The sequence below is a fragment of the Stegostoma tigrinum genome, chromosome 28 (assembly GCF_030684315.1).
Source record: "Stegostoma tigrinum isolate sSteTig4 chromosome 28, sSteTig4.hap1, whole genome shotgun sequence".
Classification (NCBI taxonomy): Eukaryota; Metazoa; Chordata; class Chondrichthyes; order Orectolobiformes; family Stegostomatidae; genus Stegostoma; species Stegostoma tigrinum.
In genome coordinates, this window is record NC_081381.1 from 16,014,579 (window position 1) to 16,038,780 (window position 24,202).

The 24,202-nt window shown below is 42.0% G+C and overlaps 1 protein-coding gene across 5 annotated transcripts in view; it reads left to right on the top strand.

Moving 5' to 3' along the window:
* Positions 1 to 2,268: 2,268 nt before the first annotated feature.
* The window catches only part of rerea (arginine-glutamic acid dipeptide (RE) repeats a), a 685,623-nt gene continuing 663,689 nt past the window's right edge, over positions 2,269 to 24,202 (top strand). For 4 of the 5 annotated variants that reach the window (XM_048561799.2, XM_048561803.2, XM_048561804.2 and 1 more), the window contains exon 1: positions 2,269 to 2,601. The gene's annotated coding sequence lies outside the window, so the exon portion shown is untranslated. The remainder of the gene's footprint in view (positions 2,602 to 24,202) is intronic. The other variant, XM_048561805.2, reaches the window with a different exon arrangement.

Consider the following 24,202-nt stretch of genomic DNA (forward strand, 5'->3'; position numbering starts at 1 on the left):
CCCATATTCCACCCACTCTCTCATGCTCAAACCCTCACCCACCCACTCTCTCTCACCCTCAAAACCCACCCACCCATGCTGCTCACCCCTCACCCAGCTCTTCTCTCTCACCCCCAAAACCCCCTTTCTCTCACGCCCAAAACCCTCTCTCTCTCACCCTTAAAACCCCCTCTCTCACACCCTGAAAACCCACCCACACCCTCCCTCTCACCTCCTGAACACCCCATCCCACACCCTCTCTTACACCCCTAAACCCCCTACTCTCTGTCTCTCGTCCTCCCCACCCCATCTCTCTCCCCCCAACACCACCCCTTCACCCTATCACATCTCTACCCCTTGTCTGCCCCCACGGTCTCTCACTCACCCCCAAACCTCCTCTATCCCCTACTCCCCCCACCGTGTGTGTGTGTTTGTGATTGTCTCTCTCCCCCCGTGTGTGTGTGATGTGCATGTGTGTGACTTTCTCTCTCCCCCGCCGTGTGTGTGTGTGTGATTATCTCTCTCTCCCCTGTATGTGTGTGTGATTTTCTCTCTCCGCTGTATCTGTGTGTGATTCTCTCCCCCCCCGTGTGTGTGATTCTCTCTCTCCCCTACTGTGTGTGTGAGATTCTCTCTCTCCCCCCCGTGTGTGTGAGATTCTCTCTCTCCCCCCCCATGTGTGTGTGATTCTCTCTCTCCCCTACTGTGTGTGTGTGATTCTCTCTCTCCCGTGTGTGTGAGATTCTCTCTCTCCCCCCTCTACGTGCGTGTGATTCTGTCTCTCTCCCCCACTGTGTGTGTGATTCTCTCTCTCTCCCCCCGTCTATGTGTGCGTGAGATTCTGTCTCTCTCCCCCACTGTGTGTGTGTGTGATTCTCTCTTTCCCCCCTCTATGTGTGTGTGTGTGTGAGATTCTGTCTCTTTCCCCCACTGTGTGTGTGTGTGTGTGTGTGTGTGTGTGATTCTCTCTCTCTCCCCCACTGTGTGTGTGTGTGTGATTCTTTCTCTCCCCCTCTATGTGTGTGTGTGTGAGATTCTGTCTCTCTCCCCCACTGTGTGTGTGTGATTCTCTCTCTCCCCCCTCTATGTGTGTGTGTGTGTGAGATTCTGTCTCTTTCCCCCACTGTGTGTGTGTGTGTGTGTGTGTGATTCTCTCTCTCTCCCCCACTGTGTGTGTGTGTGATTCTTTCTCTCCCCCTCTATGTGTGTGTGTGTGAGATTCTGTCTCTCTCCCCCACTGTGTGTGTGTGTGTGTGTGTGTGTGTGATTCTCTCTCTCTCCCCCACTGTGTGTGTGTGATTCTCTCTCTCTCCCCCCGTCTATGTGTGTGTGTGTGTGAGATTCTGTCTCTTTCCCCCACTGTGTGTGTGTGTGTGTGTGTGTGTGTGTGATTCTCTCTCTCTCCCCCCCGTGGGTGTATGATTCTCTCTCTTTCTCTGTGTGTGTGTGTGTGTGTGTGTGATTCTCTCTCTCTCCCCCCCGTGGGTGTATGATTCTCTCTCTTTCTCTGTGTGTGTGTGTGTGTGTGTGTGTGTGTGTGTGAGATTTTCTCTCTCTCCCTGTGCATGTGTGCAATTTTCGCTCTCCGTCCCCGTGTGTGTGTGTGATTTTCTCTCTCCCCACCCCGTGTGTGTGTCTCTCCCTGCCTTGTGTGTGATATTCTCTCTCTCCACACTGTGTGTGATTCCCTCTCTCCTTCCCTGTGTGTGTCTGTGATTCTCTCTCTCTCCACACTCTGTGTGTCTGATTCCCTCTCTCCCTTCGTGTGTCTGTGATTCTCTCTCCCTCCCCACACTAAATGTGGTTGTCCATGATTCTCTCTCCCCCCATACTCTATGTGTGTCTCTGATCCTCTCTCCCCCCCATACTCTATGTGTGTCTCTGATTCTCTCTCTCTCTCCCCCCCCCCCACACTGCGTGTGAGATTTTCCTCTCTCTCCCCACACACACTTTGGGTCTGTTTTTATTCCTCTCCCCAGTGTGTGCATGACTGCCTCTCCCCCACTGTGTGTGTGAGATTCGCCCCCCCCCCCAACGTGTGAGTGTGAGTGTGAGTGTGAGTGTGAGTGTGAGTGTGAGTGTGAGTGTGAGTGTGAGTGTGAGTGTGAGTGTGAGTGTGAGTGATTTCCCCCACCTCCCAAAGTCTGTCCTTTCTCTGAAACATTGTTTCTGGAGACTGAGCTTTTAAATCAATTCAGTCCTCTTTCTCCTTGCGGCTGATTGGCTGTGCGGGGTGAGGGCTGCGGGCTGGTCCAATGAGGGCGGCGATTATTGGCGGGTGCACGGTGTCCTGTGGTTACCCTGGGCTCCCTCCTCCTCCTCTCTCAGGGAAATCTCTTGTGTTTCTAGCAGCAAGGAATAGACACTCTCCCCACAACAAGAAGAAGAAAGACGCTATCCTCAGCTACAAACAAAAACTCGCCAGGGAAGGAAACAAAGAGAGAGAGAGAGAGAGAGAGAGAGAGAGGGAAGAAGAAATCCCCCTCACACACACGAGAGAAAGAATCACCTGGGGACAAAAACAAGGGAGAAAATTCAGATGCAATTTCCAACAACTCTTCGTTCTCTTTCCCTTGTGAAGCTCCAAGCAACCAAGGTATTCATGCAGTAAAGGGGCGGAAGGTAAGGAATGGGTTCAAAGACTGGACGTTTTCTTTTGGGTGTGTTTATGCAATTAGTGTGGCTGGGACTGGCACTCAGAAACTCACCCAGCTTCCCCCCCCCACACCAAATCTTTTATCTCCCTTCAGCACTTCTACATCAAACCCTCCACATCCCTCCTCCATCTCCCCCCTCCCCATCTTCCACACCATACAAATACTCTCCCTGCCTGGCTTTTAAAATTTCACTCTGTACCAGGGCAAACGTGGCCATTGTGTGTGATGTTGAATCTAAGAGTGACACTTGTGGAGATTGTGAATGTTATTGTCTCTTTTATTGTGGTTTCTGTACTAACATTTATTTATGTCTCTTTTCAACTGCCTAAGAATACTCACCACTGATGTTGGTTCATGTTTCTCTTTCCCCACCACACCACCTTTCCCTCTGCTGTGTCTGAAACCTTATAAATGTGATAAAGTTGGGTTACAAGTCTAGTGGTAAATCTGTGATAATTAGATCCAGGGTAATCTTGGTGGAGTAGGCCATAAAGGGATTGTCTAACCCATGTTATCCAGGCTGAATGAGAACTAGAGTGTGTTGTTTGTTTTTTGTGTGTAATTGTGTTTAATATGTTGATGTGAACTGTGTTTGGTTTCATGTTTGCAGTGAATGATAGTTTAAAGAAAACCTTGCCACCATTGTAGGTTTTGGACTGAAATCTCCAGAAGGTTAAAGAAATTAGTTAAGAATAGTATTCGTTGCGCTTCTTGCGGCGATTAGAGACTGCAGTTTCTCAACCCATCATAAATATTTAATTTTAAGAAAACTATTTTTAAGAAATGCTTTTGTGCATTTTTGTCACAGGAGTGGTTTTAATGAGATTTTATTTGTAGGCTCAGCCTATGGTTTTTTGTTTTAAAAAGTAAAGCTGTTGTACAGATGGCAAGGTCATTATTAGTTGAGATATGGGTGTAGAATGTGTATGTTTCACTTTGATTATTGAACATTTGGATTGTTGAATGTAAATATGCTTGTTGCTAAGATGGTGTGATTCCAGTACATTTCAAATATTTACTTACTTTGAAATAGTCTGTGTTCAGATAAACAAAACCAGGGCAAAAAAAAGTAAGGATTGAGAACCTTTTTTTCTGACACATGGTGAGAGTGAAGTAGCGAATTGTAGAACAGACACAACTCCTACTTTCTGAATAAACAGAAATTCTCGTGGTGACAGTGACAAAATGGTGTGACCTAATGCCTGAAGAGCTCATACTAAAATTGCATGGTATCTATATGTAAACAGAAGCTTTACATGTTTCAAGATGTGTGCAACAATAACCGTGAAACTGGATGTTAGTGTGTTGCCAGGATTGTAATATAATCAAGGGGTTCAGATTTCATAAACTGAGAGCACGGAGTTTGTGAGCATCAACTGACTTGAGTCCCCAAGATTGGGTTACAGCCTGTAACTTACTCCAGTGCAGCTGTTATGTTATGACAGTGACTATGTTTTTTTTGTAGTTAACTGGTGGTTTCTGTGCTGTGGTGTCTGTTGTGTGTTGCAGTTCTTTTTGAAGGCAGCAACGGGATGAGGGGTTACAACAGCTGTTATGTGAAAGATGTAATGTATTTATCCTGTGACAGGGGCTGGTTAAACATGAAACAATTGTTGGGCAGCTACTCATCACTTAGTAATAACCATCAGGTAAAGCATGTGGAAGGGCTGTTTAATTCAGGTGACTTCCTTTTACCTGTCCATTTCCCCTCTTCTTCCTCTCGTGAAAGCATGGACTGTTTGAAGTCCTGACTGGCATTAGTTGCCCTCAAGTACATCATTCAAACAATATTTATATATCTGCAAGCCTTGGTAGTGAGTGCCAGCAAGTTATTTGAATCTGGTAGGGGGGGGGGGGGCATTGCAAATGAGTCTGATGTCAACAGATGTACGTTGTCCAGCTGGGGCCATTGGCTTTTAAATTGGGATTGGGAATCTTGATTTGATTTTTTTAATGTTCTTTAATCTGAATTCAGTTCAGTGGTCCTATATGGCTGTGACTGAATTCAGCTAATGAGGAGTGAGGATTGAACTGTAGATCTTTGTTTGCTTAATAAACCTGCTGTATAAAATTTTTGAAAACATCTGAGAAAATCCCTCCCCTTGTCTTTATCTCTTATTTCTCCATACACTGCTTACCCAACAACACCAGTTCAGATTTGAAATATTCTTGCATGTGTATTTTGCAAACATGTCTCAGCAAAATTCTGTGGTTTTAATGAGAAGTTTTAAGTTTGGGGAAGGCAATAGATAATTATCACTTTTTTTGAAGAAATACAGCGGAAAGTAAATGATCTGCTTTGTTTAGTGTGAATGTAATGCAATCAAATCAATCACCAGAACAGTGCCAAGGCAGTACCATTCCATATCAAGAGTCCTTTGACTTCTCTTTGTCCTCGAACAGAAAGAACATTGCTCTCCCAAATTCTTTTTATTTCAATTGCTGACTAAAGTACAAGGCTTCGTATTCTAGGCGCATTGCTTAATTTGGGCAAGTGTTGAGTACGGAACACTTCACTGTTTTACAATACCTTTTAATATGCAGTTGAGTGGCTATAAGATAATTAACTTTATTGTAATGATTACTACAAAAAATGTTTACAATTTGAAGTCTTGAATAATGTGAACAGAATGTTGGTGGGCATTGCTTAATCTGGGAAGTACCAACCAGCAATGATTAATACCATTATGTAATATATTGCTGAGGTTACACTTAGAACTACTTATTTCTAATGGACATGGATGCAATTGAAAAGGTGGAGATTACAAAATTAATTGTTCTGTTTGTAGTTTATCCATTATGTGCCGTGAAACTATGATTTAGTTCAGTTTACTGGAGAATGAGGAAAATATTTTTGCGGTTTAAAATAAAACCAGAGAACTTCACTTCAGAAAATTGTATTGAGGATTCACTTTCAAAATAGGGCTGTAGTTTAGTGTTAATGGTCATGGACCAATTATCCAGAGAAAGAAAGTTCATACAGCAGAAGCCATGCACTAGTTGTAATTTTTGCTACTGTGTGCTAAAGAAAATATTAATGAAAGCTGGTAAATTGGAAAAGCCACACTAATTTGCTCCTGTTTTTCAGGGATGTCTATGGTTACAGCCATAGACATGAATGTATCCTAAACTCTGTTACCAGCACCTTCATTGCCAACAAGACTCATTTGCTTATTACCTCTGCACTTGTGCAGTTAAATTGATTCTTGATTTAGCTGCCTTGATCTAAAATTCTCATCCTTGTTTTCAAATCCCATTTTGCCAGTACATATCTCTAGTAATCTCCTGCCCTACAGCCAGTTTTCCTGCTAAACTGTGCACGTGCATGGTCCTGCAGCTGCCTGAAAAGCACAGTATAGGCCTTGTCAGTTGATTAATTACATGTGTGTATGGCCATGCTGAAAAATTTAAAGACATGGCAAACTGAAAAACAGCATGTTAGCAACAACTAAGTTTTTACAGAGGACACTGTCGAGAACTTTGAGTTCTCTGCTTTTCCGATTTCTAGCATTGTGAGTATCCCCATTTTTTTTTTCAACCAAACATTGGTAACTTATGCTTCAGGTGACTTGGCCCTAAAATTTGAAATACCTATTCTCAACCTCTCTCGCTCTCTCGCACCTCCCTTCCCACTGTGCAGCTCTCCCTCCTTCCCTTAACCACCCCCTTCCAAAAAAAAACGAAGTGTGGAGCTGGATGAACACAGCAGGCCAAGCAGCATCTCTGGAGCACAAAAGCTGACGTTTCGGGCCTAGGCCCTTCATCAGAGAGGGGGATGGGGAGAGGGAACTGGAATAAATAGGGAGAGAGGGGGAGGCGGACTGAAGATGGAGAGAAAAGATGATAGGTGGAGAGAGTTTAGGTGAGGAGGTAGGGAGGGGATAGGTCAGTCCAGGGAAGACGGGCAGTTCAAGGAGGCGGGATGAGGTGGTAGTTAGGAAGGAAATGAAGGTGCGGCTTGAGGTGGGAGGAAGGGATGGGTGAGAGGAAGAACAGGTTAGGGAAGCGGAGACAGGCTGGGCTGGTTTTGGGATGTGTTGAGGGAGGGGTCGAGCTGGGCTGGTTTTGGGATGCAGTGGGGGAAGAGGAGATTTTGAAGCTTGTGAAGTCCACATTGATACCATTGGGCTGCAGGGTTCCCAAGCGGAATGAGTTGCTGTTCTTGCAACCTTCGGGTGGCATCATTGTGGCACTGCAGGAGGCCCATGACGGACATGTCGTCTGAGGAATGGAGGGGGCGTTAAAATGGTTCGCGACTGGGAGGTGCAGTTGTTTGTTGTGAACCGAGCGGAGGTGTTCTGCAAAGTGGTCCCCAAGCCTCCGCTTGGTTTCCCCAATGTAGAGGAGGCCACACCAGCTACAATGGATACAAATATACCACATTGGCAGAGGTGCAGGTGAACATCTGCTTGATATGGAAAATCATTTTGGTGCCTGGGATAGGGGTGAGGGAGGAGGTGTGGGGGCAGGTGTAGCACTTCCTGAGGTTGCAGGGGAAGGTGCCGGGTGTGGTGGGGTTGGAGGGGAGTGTGGAGCGGACAAGGGAGTCGCGGAGAGAGTGGTCTCTCCGGAAGGCAGACAAGGGTGGGGATGGAAAAATGGCTTGGGTGGTGGGGTCGGTTTGTAGATGGTGGAAGTGTCAGAGGATGATGTGTTGTATCCGGAGGTGGCTGGGATGGTATGTGAGAACGAGGGGGATCCTCTGGGGGCAGTTGTGGCGGGGGCAGGGTGTGAGGGATGTGTTGCGGGAAATGCGGGAGACGCGGTCAAGGGTGTTCTCGACCACTGCGGGGGGTGGGATTGTTGTGATCCTGGAAGAACGTGGACATCTGGGATGTGCGGGAGTGGAATGCCTCATCCTGCGAGCAGATGTGGCGGAGGTGGAGGAATTGGGAGTAGGGGATGGAATTTTTGCAGGAGGGTGGGTGGGAGGAGGTGTATTCTAGGTAGCTGTGGGAGTCAGTGGGCTTGAAATGGACATCAGTTTCTAGCTGGTTACCTGAAATGGAGACTGAGAGGTCCAGGAAGGTGTAACGGAGGAAGAGTTGGGGTTTGGGGCCTGTGTAGGTGCGGAAGAGGGACTGTTCCACGTAACCTACAAAGAGGCCGCCACTGACCATGAGGACATGGCCGGTGACCCCACCAATGATGTCACATCCGCCACTGCCGGGCACACCACTTCTGGGACTGCAAACTGTATGACTGTATCGGCGCCACCTCTTGCTCCCCAGAGGAGCTCGGACAGTTCATCCTCTTCGCCAACACCTTCCACCCCAACCTTAAGTTCACCTGGGCCATTTCCAAACATCCCTCACCTTCCTGGACCCCTCGTCTCCATTACAGGTAACCAGCTAGAAACTAATGTCCATTTCAAGCCCACTGACTCCCACAGCTACCGAGAATACACCTCCTCCCACCCACCCTCCTGCAAAAATTCCATCCCCTATTCCCAATTCTTCCACCTCCGCCACATCTGCTCCCAGGATGAGGCATTCCACTTCCGCACATCCCAGATGTCTACGTTCTTCCAGGACTGCAACTTCCCCCAACAGTGGTCGAGAACGCCCTTGACCGCATTTCCCGCAACACATCCCTTACACCCCGCCCCTGCCACAACCGCCCCCAGAGGATCCCCCTCGTTCTCACATACCACCCCAGCACCTCCGGATATAACGCATCATCCTCTGACACTTCCGCCATCTACAACCCGACCCCACCACCCAAGCCATTTTTCCATCCCCACCCTTGACTGCCTTCCGGAGAGACCACTCTCTCCACGACTTCCTTGTCCGCTCCACACTCCCCTCCAACCCCACCACACCCGGCACCCTCCCCTGCAACCGCAGGAAGTGCTACACTTGCCCTCACACCACCTCCCTCACCCCTATCCCAGGCCCCAAAATGATTTTCCATATCAAGCAGATGTTCACCTGCACATCTGCGATGTGGTATATTTGTATCCATTGTAGCTGGTGTGGCCTCCTCTACATTGGGGATACCAAGCGGAGGCTTGGGGGCCGCTTTGCAGAACACCTCCGCTCGGTTCGCAACAAACAACTGCACCTCCCAGTCGCGAACCATTTTAACGCCCCCTCCATTCCTCAGACGACATGTCCATCATGGGCCTCCTGCAGTGCCACAATGATGCCACCTGAAGGTTGCAGGAACAGCAACTCATATTCCGCTTGGGAACCCTGCAGCCCAATGGTATCAATGTGGACTTCACAAGCTTCAAAATCTCCCCTTCCCCTACTGCATCCCAAAACCAGCCCAGCCTGTCTCTGCTTCCTAACCTGTTCTTCCTCTCACCCATCCCTTCCTCCCACCTCAAGCCGCACCTCCATTTCCTACCTACCACCTCATCCCACCTCCTTGACCTGCCCATCTTCCCTGGACTGACCTATCTCCTCCCTACCTCCCCACCTATACTCTCCTCTCTACCTATCTTGTTTTCTCTCCATCTTCGGTCCGCCTCCCCCTCTTTCCCTATTTATTCCAGTTCCCACTCCCCATCCCCCTCTCTGATGAAGGGTCTAGGCCCGAAACGTCAGCTTTTGTGCTCCAGAGATGCTGGTTGGCCTGCTGTGTTCATCCAGCTCCACACTTTGTTACCTTCATTATTAGATTCTAGACAAATGCATAACATCAACCTTCCAGTTCATTTTTATATGTAACAGTATCCTTCATTCCAAATACAGTTGAAGAAATTTTAAAAAACTTGCTAAATAACCAGTAAAATGTTGTCACATTTACTTAAGTAAGAAATACCTATTGAACTGAACATAAAAATTCCTTTCCAAAAATTTTACGTAATTCGCTGTCAGTTCAGGGTAGTGTGTAGACAATGAGTTGAACTCATCCTTTTTCATTTTGGCAGCCAGCATTCAAATCCAGGCTGATAGGAAAAGGCATTTTATTTTCTCTGCTGCTCGCAAGTTTTCTAAAATGTGTTCAAGCCAGTTCTTCATGTACTGGAATCTGTAGTACTGAAACCTCCATATGGGTAGGCATTAAAATTGCACAATTTGCTGAGAGGCAGTTCAGAATGAGTGCTGTGGCAAATGCACAGTAATGAATGATTTTCGAAGACTAAACTTAAGGCTCATTGGTAGTGCAAAAGGAAGTTTACCCTGGGACTGCCTAATGCTGAACTTGGCCTGGCAGTGCATGAATAATCAATTCCTGATGGCTGATGCAAACATAGTGGACAAGAGGCACACTGTGTCCTGTGTGATGCTTATCAGGCTACCAAAACTAAAACATCTGCTATATCTGACAATCATTTCAGGAGTGTTCAGATGATTTTGTAGATGCTTCCATTTTTTTAATAATCAGAGATTGCCCAAGTAATTCCAGCTAATAACTGTTCAAGTTAATTGTTAAACATGTTGCTTTGGTCAGATGGCATTGCATCTAATGACGCAGTGTTGGTCTTTTTTTTGTTACCTATTATAAGTTGATGTGGAATAGGTTTTTCAGCTATTTATGTGACTTAATACACTAGCTTCACCTGCTGGGAGTTCACAATTTATGAATTTGAACACCCACAACTTGTAAACAACTGTAAACTGAACATGCCTTGGTAGGGGAGGGAAGATGAGGCTTGATGGTAGGCCTGGTTTAAGGCAATTTTTTTACAGCCAGCATTATTCCTGTATTAAGGACAATAGGAACTGCAGATGCTGGAGAATCCAAGATAACAAAGTGTGGAGCTGGTTGAACATAGCAGGCCAAGCAGCATCTTAGGAGCACAAAAGCTGATGAAGGGTCTATGCCCAAAACTTCGGCTTTTGTGCTCCTAAGATGCTGCTTGGCCTGCTGTGTTCATCCAGCTCCACAATTTGTTATTATGCCTGTATTGGATTTGTTATGGGTTTATACTGATGTTTAGTGTAAAAAAAAAAATTTGATCAATGTGCAGATACTAATCTTAGATTTAAATGGTGAGCAGTTGCTCAAACATGGTTGAAATTGTTTCACAATAGAGACTGCTCTTTTGTAGGACCAGATTGCTTTAAAACTCAGACTGTTACTAAGCTTATAAGCTGAAATACTCACCACTTTAATATTAGTTCCCCAATCTGTAATTAAGTACAGTTTTTGCATAGTTTGGATTTCTGGATGGTCAGCTGCATAAAAATGAGGTCCAATTGTAAAACATATTTTGGTGATATGTATGGGATGCCAACTTTTAATGTAAAATCATGTTCTTTTAAGTTTGATTTAATTTTAAGTAATTGCATCTAGTGTTTACTTTTGCATCCACTTGTGACTTCCCTGTATAACTGGTTATTAAAATGGCTCAAGATACATTCAGGTGGTTTATAGCTTTGACATTTTTCAATTATATTGTTTTATTAATGTAAGTTAGCTGGAGTTTGTATTTGAACAGTTTTAAAACTAATTCTTCTTGAAAGAACAGCAACAAAATCAAAAATTGCTGGAAAACTCCACAGGTCTGGCAGCATCTGTGGAGAGAAAGCAGAGCCACTGTTTTGGGTGCAGTGACCCTACTTCAGACCTGGTTTTTGTTTTGTTCAGGAAACAATAGATTGTACATCCCAAGCTTTGTTTCTTTGTCATGCTGTGTGTGAGTCACGCTGCCATTTGTGGACATTGTATGCTTAAAACCAGTACTACAATCACCTTGGGTAACAGCCCTCGGCCATCTGTTGTTTCATGAAAAATACAGCTTATGTTTTAGATCTTGCATGAATGTATAGAAAGAGTCTGAAGTTTCTAATGTTTGTGTCCGAAGGCATGCAAATGATTATTAAGGTGCATAAAGCTCAATGTACTAACTAAAGGTCTATAGAATTAATGGATACAGCAGTTGTGTACAAGGTTCCTCCTTCTATAGTGTTTGTTTCTTATTTTCTAAATCTGCTCCAGAACGGCTTTCTTTAAAGAAAACCCCCAACATGTTGGATGCAAGTTAAAAATCTGTGATTGCGCAAAGTATTGCATTTAAAAGTGTAAGCTTAATAAATTTGTAAATATTATGTAATTTAAATTCCATATTTTTCTTAAAGTTCAATTTCATTTTTAAAATATTTTCTACAGGTAAATAGTTTATTTTCAAGTATTTTGTACTTTGCATGCTAAACTATTTGTTATAAACTTCACAGGAACACAGTTATCGGCTCTTGTGATACTATATCTATTACAAAACATCCATCCGTCTCATGTACATAATATATTTGTATAAATGATTCATAATAACCTTTCTAAATATTTACAGAATAAACACTTACTGGAAGGTTGTCCAATGTATTTCGTGTGCGACTTAAATATGTCACTTAAGCATCTTGCTTACAGAAGTTAAAGTTATGGGAATTGTACTGAACATGTAATAACAATGATTTTGTGTTTCTTTCTGTTTGGAGGCAGAATTTGCATCTGTACTGTTAGTGGCATGAATTATTAATTGTGAAAATGCTCCATTTTAGATGAAAGGTGGGTTCATCAATGTAAATCAAAGCAAAACCATTGTCCTCAGTAGGTTTGGTGGTACGAGAATGGTGTCAAAATGCATTACAGAAACAGAACCTGTATTTGACATAGTATTTTGTTTTTTTTTACAAGTACCATAATTTTAAAAAAAAGGCTGTGGACTCCTAACCATTCACCCATGTTTCCTCCTTCTCTGTCAAAGCACCGACTTCTCGTAGAGTATGGACCAACAACTCTCCTGCTATTTTTCAGTGACCATCATTAAGTCATCACTTAGGCTCATGATTGCTGGCAGACTATTTGGCAGTTATGGATTAGATTAGATTCCTGACAGTGTGGAAACAGGCCCTTTGGCCCAACAAGTCCACACTACCTCTTGGAGCATCCCACACACCCCTGAACACTATGGGCAATTTAACTTGGCCAATCCACCTAGCCTGCACATCTTTGGACTGAGAGAGGAAACCGGAGCACCCGGAGAAAACCCACGCAGACACGGGGAGAATGTGCAAACGCCGCACAGACAGTTACCCAAGGCTAGAATCGAACCCAGGTCCCTGGCGCTGTGAGGCTGCAATGCTAACTACTGAGCCACCGTGCCGCCCTGGATAGTGCAGCTAAACCTGTGTAGAATGTGTAAGAGCCTTTAATTGGTATTTTCATTTAACTTGGCACATCCTGCTGCCCATTCTCTCTCCCGCCCCCGCCCCCTCTCCCTCTCCTGCCCCCAAAAAAAGTCACTGGCAATCATCATCTGCAAATTCAGTATAGACTGAGGATGCTGGAGCCTAGATAAATATTACAAGGATGTGCGAGCATCAAAGAACTGTGTTTTATTGATACTGCAAACACTTTAAAGAGCTTTAAATTATCAGAATGGGAGCTAAACCATGCAATTTTTGTTAATTGTATGTATATGTCCAAACTTTCCTCTGGCTTTCATCTCTAAGAAATGTTCCTTGAAAATAGTGGCTTATACTTGCTTTATTCTAGGTATGAGTCTGTGGCCATTCTGTTGGCTTCATATATGTACTTTTCATGTCTGTGTGCCTGGAGATTAAGTTACTAGACCATTTATTTGTGGGAGATGTCATGGTTTAGTCTGATTCTTCCTTCACCAATGTGTACTTGTGCAGTTCTATTAGATTTGATGAGGTCACCACACTGACGCCATGTGGAACACGTGTTTTTCTTCCCTGCTCTCTCCTACTACTTTTTGACAAATGATTTTTGTGATCTTAAAATAATCATTACACCATGTTCACTGGTTTACACATTTCCATTTATAAATCCTTTAGTTTTCAGTAAAGGTGCTGAAGAATCCTTTCCTTTTTATGAAGGATTAAGCTGGATGACTTAGTCAGTGGGCGCTTTAAATGGAAATAGCTTTCACATCTATTGTTTTGTAGCCCACTTGTTATCATAGAGACAATCTGAGACTTTTTTTTATTTTTAAAGATGTTTTCAATGTGAGTATGTTAAACTTAGTCATCATTAGTTCAAAAAAACCACGATGAACCTTAAAAACATCACCCCAAATCATACATCTTCCAGGTCCTTTCATTCCATCGTTCATGTTTGTATGCCAGAACACGCTTAGTTTACTGCCACCAGCTCTAGGATTAATGTTAACTCTAGTTGTTTGAAGCTGCATTTATATTATGTTAGATGCCACTGCATTCAAATGTTATGCTGTTACACAGCTGGCAGTAGCACCTAGATAAACTTGCTTGATTTTCTTTGGTTGAAGACAATGGTGACAACTCATCCACACCAATTTATTCTGATTAGCAGCTTTAGTGAATCTGGCATTCTGCATTGGCTGCAAATAACATGGCAATGTAAACTTGTTTTTATAGTGGTGTTTTTATGCTTCAGGCCCTTGACATCACCATAGCAGTGAAATGAAAGAAATGAAGTGGACTTGCCAGATTTCCTAAGACATGCTGCAGGGGAGAATCAATTTTTGGCAAAATCAGTCTGATGTTACCCAATGGCTGCATGAAATCTCATCAAAATCTAGTGGTGTTAGTATGATACAAGAGAAATTTGAGTGTGTTTTGCAACAATATCTGCCCCGTTATATTAGCTGGTTAAAAATCTAGTTATTTTGTCGCAAGCAGATTTGATTTAACAGTGACACGTGGAAGGACAGACTCCTGATGTAGGAACCTAGCTTTATTTGGTATCTTGCCCTAATGATCGTTCCTTTTGTATGAACTAGTTTTGGACAGTATAAAAATAAGGAATTCACCATTTTATCTTCAATTTTTTTCTGCCTTTTCTAGGCGGTTATTCTTCCACAGTCACTATTTTATCCAACTAGGGGGCAAAATGTAGAAAGTCTGATCTTGTCTCTCAGCAATCGTTATTGGATAATTGCTGTTGACAATTGAAGAAAGAAATTTTTGTTTTACCCTCTTCTAGTCGATGAATGCAAGGGTGAATTGAAGTGTTGCTCCCTGGCTGAGATAATCTATAGACCGGTAATTGAACTTGCAATTTTTCTGATCTCTGCCTCCGTTGTGAATTTCCTTAAACTTTCATCTCCCAATTCACCTCTGAGTTCTGGTTTTATTATTTGTGTAAAATTCTGAGGCAGAAATCCAAGGACAACTAAACAAAGTCAAAATACTAATACAAATTCATAATTAACTTTGACTTCAGAAACTTTATTTGTCGTTTTACTACTAGATTTATTGATAAATACAAACCTAGTGAAACATCAAATGAACAGGACCACAAGATCCTACATTTAGTTCATGTGCAGTTCATGCCAGCAAATCTGGAGTAAATATTTATAAATTAGGGAGGAAAAACACCATACTGGGTTGCATTTCCTGACTTTCATCCAGAAACATTTGTGACCTGTGATGACTTTGCATGTGTATACAAAGATGTTTATTTAGGAAAGTACTTGAGGACAGTGAACAATTGTGACACCTTTCATCAGCAATTATAATGCCTTCAGAAGCAGAGAAGATTGAAGAAAAATCTATTGATGAATGCAGTTGAAAAGATAACTTGCTTTCCATTTTTTAAATCTCAACATTTTTTAGTTTTGCTCTTAGGAATCTTGTACTTAAATCACCATCATCTGGGTTTTGTTTTTTTTCCTGTTTAGAAATAGCTACCAGTGCTTATTTTGGGTCTGAAGTTTGTGAGCTTTTGACTCAATCTATGAATATGTCTTTGCAAAATTGCTTGGTTTTTGATGTCTCCTCTTCATAGGATGGCATGGATCAGGAATTTATTGTGTAGGCAATCCCAAGTAGAGTGTTGGGCAATATCAGTATTCCATCCGAGGAAGTACTGTTACTGGATGTCACACATCGGTTCTGAGAATACTGTTCTGTGGGGTTCTGAGGACCAAACCTGAGGTCCTTATTACGTACCTGTTTATACTACAATGAGTCTAGCTGACACCAACCTGATTTTGCTCTCAGTGGTGACCCAGTGAATTATACTAACTATTCATAATGTTTACAGCGACCCACAGATATTACGTGGTAATTTAGTCATTTGGAGAACAGTGCAGGATGATACTATGTACAGGGTATCTGGGATATTTGTGAACCTGAAAAATGACAGTTCATCTGTTCAGCTAATCAGATTGAAGAATGTTTACTGAGGCACACAATATCAACTAGAAGTGTAAATTAGTATATTTTAATTCAATGTGAATCAAATACATAAAGCAAACTAAAGAAAGGGAAATTAAAGATGAGATTGAGAGAGAGATAAATTAAAAAAAAGTGGGGGGGAAAATTAATTTTAAAAATCTTCAATAATAATTAAAACCTGAAGGGATAAATCTCTAACGCTTGCAAAAATAAATCTTTCCATGCCAGAGAGGTCATTTGCAAGTAATTAAACTTAGAATGACATTTGAAAATCACATATACTTGAGTGGGCAAATCCTAAGGTTTTCTCTATGCTTTGTGACCAGCTAATGCCACAGTTTCATTCATTCCCTGTTTCAATCCTGAATCTATTGTTGCAGTGGTACCTCTAAAAATGCTTCTAGCAGAACAAGGCAAACGGAATGGAATCTGAAGTTGTAGACTTGCCCGCCAAGCCGGTGGGTTTGGTTGCAAATGTTTCATCACCCTGCTATGTAACATTGTCAGTGCGCCTTCACTGGAGACTCACTGACAATCTCACCTAGCATGGTGATGAAACGTTTGCAACCTCGTCCAAAAGCCGAGCTGCAAATCTTCTCAAACTTTAAAGGATGAGGTTTTCATATTTCTGCCTTTATCTGTACATGTGCAGATGTTGGAAGTTGTTTTCTAGTTTATTTCATAGTCATGAACACTGTTAGTGTCACCATTATTCTTGGTGGTAACGTAACTATTTTACTGCAACAAAGCAAAGGACTGTGGATGCTGGAGATCTGAAACAAACAAAAGCAGAAATTGCTGGAGAGACACAGGAGGATTGGCTGCATCTGCAAAAAGAAAACAGGATTACTATTTTGTGACCTCTCTTTAGAATTGTCAGCAGCTAGGAAAAGATGGTATTTATAGAACAATAGAAATGATACAGCACAGAAGGCGGGCGTTTGACCCATCTTGTCTATGATGACCCAAAGGCACCCAGATGCCCTTTCCAATCCCATCTTCCTTCACGTGGCCTATTGCCCTGCAGCTCACAGCACTTAATGTGCAGGTCCAAATAGGTCTCTAAATAGGTTTAGGTCTCTACCTTCACCACTAACTCAACAACATTTCCTCTTGAGATAAGTCTTACTTCCAGTTTTGATTGTTTCAGTTGCCTCCATCACGCTCATGTCCATGCATTCCAGGTCTTAACCAATTGTATCATAGTGCTGTTGAGATGATAAAATGAAGGGTAATTTTAACCACAATACGACTTTTGTGTTTTCTGAATTTTCATTAAGTAAGAATATCAAAGCTTGACAAGAAATGATCTTCAGAAATGTAGATTTTAACTGCACTGTCTGAATGTACACCTTGATTAAGATTACCTAGAAATCCCCATTGTGTAGTGTTTTTGGTTATATTTAGGTCTTTGTTTGGTATTTTTGTTGGCGTCAGTCATGATTAAAAATGACAAGTGCTTTATCTGGCTAATAGCGCAATCGTAGAATGGGCTGGAGAAAAGATATAAGCTCTCTCTCTTCAATTCTAAATTAAAAAGCATATCATCGTTGAACATTTCATATTCTATCCATTCTTACCGTATGCTTGAGTGAAAATGTCAAGTTATAGGCAATTTTCTGCTGGGGATTTGTGACTGTCAGGAATTGAGATAGCTAATTTGGTTAAGACGCTCAAACTCATTTTTGCATAGAACTCTTACTGCTGACAACTTGAGAGGGTCCTTTTATCTCATTGGCCTGGCCTGTATTTGAACCTTGGTGTCAGATGAAAGGACAGTATGTTTACCTGCAGTGCTGAAAAGTCCCACCCTTTTCCTTTTCTCCCAATGTAAAAGTCACCTCCTGAACATGTTAAGGTTTGCATATTTCCAGTAACTCTCATGGTTTTGTTTAATTAAAAAAACTCTTGTATTGCTGTAAAAACCACCAATTCACTTTAGTTTTATAACTGTTACACTGACTCCAGTCACAGTTTTGGCAGGAACATGTACTTTTCATGACATGAAAATAAAAAAAATCATCTTATTTGTTTTCTGACCATTTTTATCTTTCCTCCTTACCCCTAACAAAGTGAAATACAGCTCCTTCTACAAAGTTGTCTATAGTCATCTGGTTAAAGCATATGAATGCTTTGAAGCAAAGAGAAACAGCTACTTTGTGAGAGCTGTTAATTTTAGGTGGATTAAATTAGAAGTGAATGGAAAAAATGTAGGCCATTGTGTTTAGGAGGGAAAATGAGCAATAGTTCATTGTTACACATGAACACTTAAATTCTGTGGGAGAATAAGAAAGTTGGAGAAGTAAGTTTTAAAATTTAAAGCTTTACGCAGTACACAAGACCACTGTCTCCTTTATGGAGATTTAATTTGAGGCAGATGTAAAAAGTAATTAGAAAATTCAAGATTTGCAATTGCACTCGAATTACACACTGAAAGTGGTGTGAAGTGAATCATGTTGGGCTGTGATTTGGCTTTATGTTGAAATTTAAACATTTTTAAAAGTGGAAACTGCTTCAGTGATGCTAAGAACATGGAATATTTATAATGTATGGTGCTAAGAAATCTACAAAGTTTACAGTACTTTGGCTGGCAATAGTTGTGGTTACAGCTGTGGTCTGGATTATATTTTTATGCAGTAGCTAATATTGATTTTAAGCCACTTACATCTGATCAACATGAAAACGACAAAATTTACTCAAATATTTGTCGTTCTTTCCTACCTTTTCATCCCTTCTCTCCTGAAAGTTGACTCTCACTCACCTGTTAACTTAAGTGTGGGGAAAAGTAATTTGATTAAAAATACATACATTTTATTCCCATTGTCATCCTTGATATCCTGGTCTCATCATTTATGGGGATGATTTTTAACTTGTCTGCCTATCTAATTACCTGATGTTTTAAATGTATACCACTTCTGTGTACTGTTTTTTTTCCCAGTTTGTGCAAAGTCTTGGTTAATCTTACAACAAAATATGGTGGTCAACATGTTGTGTTTGATTCCTAATTGACTTCACATTATTAAAATGTATAGTTACTGTCTGTAGATCTTGTATTTGAATCCTGGGAATCTGTGTACGTGTGGGGTTTATGTTGACTATTTGCCAGTGCACATATACAAGATATTAGCATCATGACACCAACATCATTGAGGTCATGATATCTAGAAGCTCAGGAATTCCATTATAATCATGATTTCAAATTAAGATATGCAATTGAGCTTTACTCAAAGTTTGGAAAGTGTTTGAGTTATGACAACCATACAACCCGAGTTAATTTAAAAAAAATGCATTATCTCACCTGCTGGCCTTTGCAAATTTAGTGAATGTATTCTTGTTGGTTTTGCTAACCGTGCGCAATTTGCATATTGAGGAGTTGGCAAAGTTGGTAAAGTTTGTGTGGTGCACAATTCTGTTGATACTCTATATAATCAAAAGGAACTTGTCTTGCGAATGCTGACTTATGCAACTGCTCATTAACACAGCTTGACATGAACTGGTTACTGAGTATTGGTAAGAGGCCTTTTCTCTTATTGTGTGTGTCATGGGGAGGGAGAAATTAAAAAATGCATTTAAGAGGGAGGAGTGCAGTTGTGCTATTAGTGTTGTATTGCTCAATGGCATGAATGCAGGGTGAGCTCTGTTTTCGCATTTCTTGTATTTGCTGTACTGAAGAATATTTTATGATGCACTTTCTTTAAAAACGTAGAACACATTTTTATATCTCACCATGCTTGCTGTCAGAAAATGAAAATGTACATGGCAGAACTCCACTGTTGTACTTGTAGCTGGCAGTGATATCTGAAGATTAAATCTCCCAAAAGTAAAGCTCAGAGTGGGTGTTTGGATGGGAAATGTAAAATTGGATAAGTAGTTTGAATGCTAAGTCGTCTAAGGTTGTAACGTATTCTAGCAGGTTCCAGTGGTGCATATAAATTACTTGCACTTGGCAGTCTTAACTTAGCGTTATTTAATGTTCCATCGTTTGCTAAAGTCTTTTCAACTTATTACTGAAATGTGTTTTTACATAGCATAGGAATCAGTAATATTACATATTAGTGCTGTTTTTAATATAGTCATACAACATGGAAACAGACCATTTTGATTTAAGTCATCTATGCCAACCAGACACCCCAGCCTGACCTAGTCCCATTTGTCAGTATTTGATCTATATTCCTCTGCACTCTTTCTATTCACATACTTGTCTAGGTGCCTTTTTAAATGTGTAATTGTACCTGCCTCCACCCCTTCCTGTGGCCACTTACACACGCACCACCCTCTGCATGAAGAAGTTACCCCCCCCTCTAAGTTCTCTTTGTTTTAAACAGTCCTCCCACTGCCCCTCTCTGTAACCTATGCTGTCTAGTTTTCGACCCCCCCCACCCCACAAAAAACACCTTAGCTAATCATCCTATTACATACCCCTCATGATTTTATAAACCTTTATATCCCTCAATCTCTGATGCTCAAGAGGAAAATGCACCAGCCTATCCCAGTAGCTCAAACCCTCTAGCCTCAGCACTATCCTCAAATCTTTTCTGCACCCTTTCAAGTTTAACATTCTTCCTGTAGAAGGAAGAATTGTGTGAAGTGTTCCAAAAGTGGCCTCACTAATGTGCAGGACAACCACAACATGATATCCCAATTCCTATACTTTTTGCACTGATGAATAAAGGCAAGTGAACCAAAGGCCGCCTTCATCACCCTGGCAATCCTACCATTTAACTGTATAAGTCTTGTCCTGGTTAGCATTACCAAAGTGTAACACCTCCCACTTATCTCAGTACTCTTCATTGCCCTATCTGATCAAGGTCCCATTGTTCTGAGATCTTCTTCACTGACCATTGCATCACCTGTTTTGGTGTCATCTGCAAACTTACCATACCTCCTATATTCATATCCATATCATTTTTATAAATGATGAAAAGTAGTGGACCCAACACTGTTCCCTGTGGTACACCATGGTCACAGGCCTCCTGTCTGAAAAGGAACCATCCACCACCACCCTTTATCTCCTACCTTGAGGCCAATTTTGTATCGAATTGGTTAACTCCCCCTGGATTTCATGTGATCTAACCTTGCTAACCAGTACCAGGTGAAACCTTGTTGAATAGTGTGCTGAAGTCGATATAGACAATCTCTACCTCTCTGCCTCCTTTAATCTTGTCATCTCTTCAAAAAAACTCAATCAAGTTAGTGAGACACCGATTTCCCACACACAACCATGATGACTTTCCCTTATCAGTCCTTACCTTTCCAAATGCATGTAAATCCTGTCCCTCAGATTCCCTTCGAACAATTTACCCATCCCTGATGTAAGGCTCACTGCTATGTAGTTCCCTGGCTTTTCCTTACAGCCATTATTAAATAATGGCACCATAGCAACCACCCTCATGTCTTCCAGTGCCTCACCCATGGCTGTCAATTATGCAAATAGTGTCTTCCCTAGCTTCTCAAAGTTCTGGAAAATACCTGATCAGGTCCTGGGGATTTATCTACCTTTATGCACCATTATGCCTCCAGCACCACCTCGAGTGTAATATGAACTCTCTTCAAGACATCAGTGTTTATTTCCCCAAATTCCCTAGCCTCCAAGTCCTTCTCCACAGTAAATACTGATGCAAAATATTTGTTCAGTACCTCATCCATATGTGGTTTCACACATAGATGGCCATGCTGATCTTTAAGGGGCCCTATTCCTTCTCAGATACTCTTTTTTTGCCCCTGTTGTATCTATAGGATCTGTTTGGATTCTTCCTAACTGTGTTTGCTAAAGCTATCTCATGTCTCCATTTTGCAGTCCTGATTTTTACCTCTGTGTGCTCCTACTGCCCTTATACTCTTTCAACGATTCACTCGATCCCAGCTGTCTATCCCTGATATATGCTGTCACCTGTTTGTTGACCAGAGCGCCTCTTTCTCTGGTCATCAGCATTCCCTACACCAACCAGCCTTGTCCTTCCCTCTAACAGGAACATACTGTCTCTGAGCTCTCGTTGTCTCATTCTTAAAGGCCTCCCACTTCCCAACCATCTCTTTACCAGTGAATAGTTTCCCCCATCAACTTTTGAAAGCTCGTAACACTGTCAAAATTGGCTTTCCTCCAATTTAAACTTAACTTTTAGTTATGGAAAAGGATAGAACTGATCTATTTTAAAACTAATAGAATATGATCACTTGACCCAAAGTGTTCCACCACTGACACCGTAGTCATTTGCCCTGGCTTATTTCCCAACAGAAGTAGCTCCTTCTCTTGTAAGTACATCCACATTTCGAATAAGAATTTTCTTGTATACACTTAACAAATTCCTCCCCATCTAAGCCCTTAACACTGACATTCCCAGTCTATTTTTGGAAAGTTAAAAACCCTTACCATAAATACCCTATTATTCTTCCAGATATGAGATCTTCTTATGTATTTACTTCTCAATTTCCTGCTGAATATTGGAGGGCCTATAATACAAAACCAACCAGATGATTGTCCCTTTCTTTCAGTTCCATCCATATAACTTGTTGATCTCCCAGGAATATCCTCCCGACATAGAACCGTATTGTTCTGCCTAACCGAAAACACTCTCCCTCTTCTGTCTTGTCTACCTTTCTATCCTTCCTATAGCATCTATACTCTGGAACATTGAACTGCCAGTCCTAACCATCCCTGAGTCACACTTCTGTATTAGCTATGAGATCCCAGTGCCATGTTCCCAAGCATGCCCAAAGATTATCTGCCTTACCGGAGTGGACTCGACGGGCCGAATGGCCTTACTCTCTCACTCCTGTGCCTTATGGTCTTACCTGTCCTAAGGCCTCTTGCATTGACGTAAATTCAGTTTAATTTGTCAGTCTTACCTTGTTCTCTGCCCAGCTCCTGTCTGCCTTGACCACTAGACTTGCTTCCCTTTTCTACTGTACCAGCCTCAACCTATTTTTCTCATGGTTGCTTTGATTTCTCCCCGCTTTTACTAGTTTAAAGCCTCCTGACTAGCACAAAAGGATATTGGTCCCCTTCCAATTCAAGTGGAACCCATCTCGTTAACAGGTTATTTATATTGAGTTTTGCAAAGATTTGTAGTTCAGGTTGAGGTTCTGGATGTAAGTTTGCTCGCTGAGCTGGAAGGTTTGTTTTCAGACGTTTCGTCACCATTCTAGGTAACACCATCAGTGAGCCTCCGGTGAAGCGCTGGTGTTATGTCCCGCTTTCCATTTGTCTGTTTAGGTTTCCTTGGGTTGGTGATGTCATTTCCAGTTCTTTTTCTCAGAGGATGGTGGATGGGCTCCAAATCAATGTGTTTGTTGGCCAAACGTTTATTTGGAGCCCATCTACCATCCTCTGAGAAAAAGAACTGGAAATGACATCACCAACCCAAGGAAACCTAAACCGATAAATAGAAAGCGGGACATAACACCAGCGCTTCACCGGAGGCTCACTGGTGTTACCTAGAATGGTGACGAAACGTCTGAAAACAAACCACCTAGCTCAGCGAGCAAACTTACATCCCAAGTTATTTATATTCTGAAAAGATCTTAATTGTCCAAAAATGTGGATTCTTTCCTCCAGAATCTGTTCTATCCTCCTATTCGTTATCTCACTAGCCCATAGCACCAGTAGTAGTCCAGAAATTGTGACCCTTGAGGACCTACTTTTTAACCTCCTGCCTAATTTCCTGTATTCTCTATGCACAACCTCATCCCTTTCCTTGCCCTGTGTGTTGTGCATATCGGTACTCATCAATCTCCTGTTGCTTGCTCTCTCTTTTCAGAAAACTACAAAAATAAAGTCTGACTCTGAAGTGTGCTGCAAAATTGCCAATATTTTGATTTGGCATTGTTGGAGATTCTTGTCTAAAGACTGTCTCTGTTTTAATTCTTGAAAACCACAAAAATATTGGGCTGAAATAAGAGAAGAACTATTTTAAAACAATGCATTGCTAGGATTGCTGCATTGTTTGAAAGTAAATAACTTGGTGTGAACATTGTTCACACAGCTGTGCATTACAGAAGTGGTTGCAGAAGATCTGGAACTAAAGGCTTATGTCCTGACAGAGCTTTGTTTGGCAAGAAGCTGTGGAACGATTTGTTGACTTGTGACAAGTTACCAATGACAAAGGTCTTCCGCCTGCCAGCAATTATGCAATTGGTTTTCAAGTAGCTGAACAATTTTTTTGTGAACAGCGTAGAGAAACCTTTGGTCACCACCAATTTAGGAATGTGCTCTTTATTTTCTGCAGTAAGCCACTTGAACTGAATTTCTTCAGGTTTAATCTTCCCTTGGTTGTGATTAGCTGTGCTTTTTTAATTGATGAGTTCAAAACCTTTTATAAGTGAACCAGCACCTTTCTGCCTCTTGCAACCCAGTGAAAGTGTTGGAAAAAGGAAAGAGCAGCAGCGTTCTCATCATAGTCGTAGCATCATCGAATTCCTACAGTGTGGAAACAGGCCCTTTGGCCCAACAAGTCCACACTGACTCTCAGAACATCCCACCCAGACCCATTC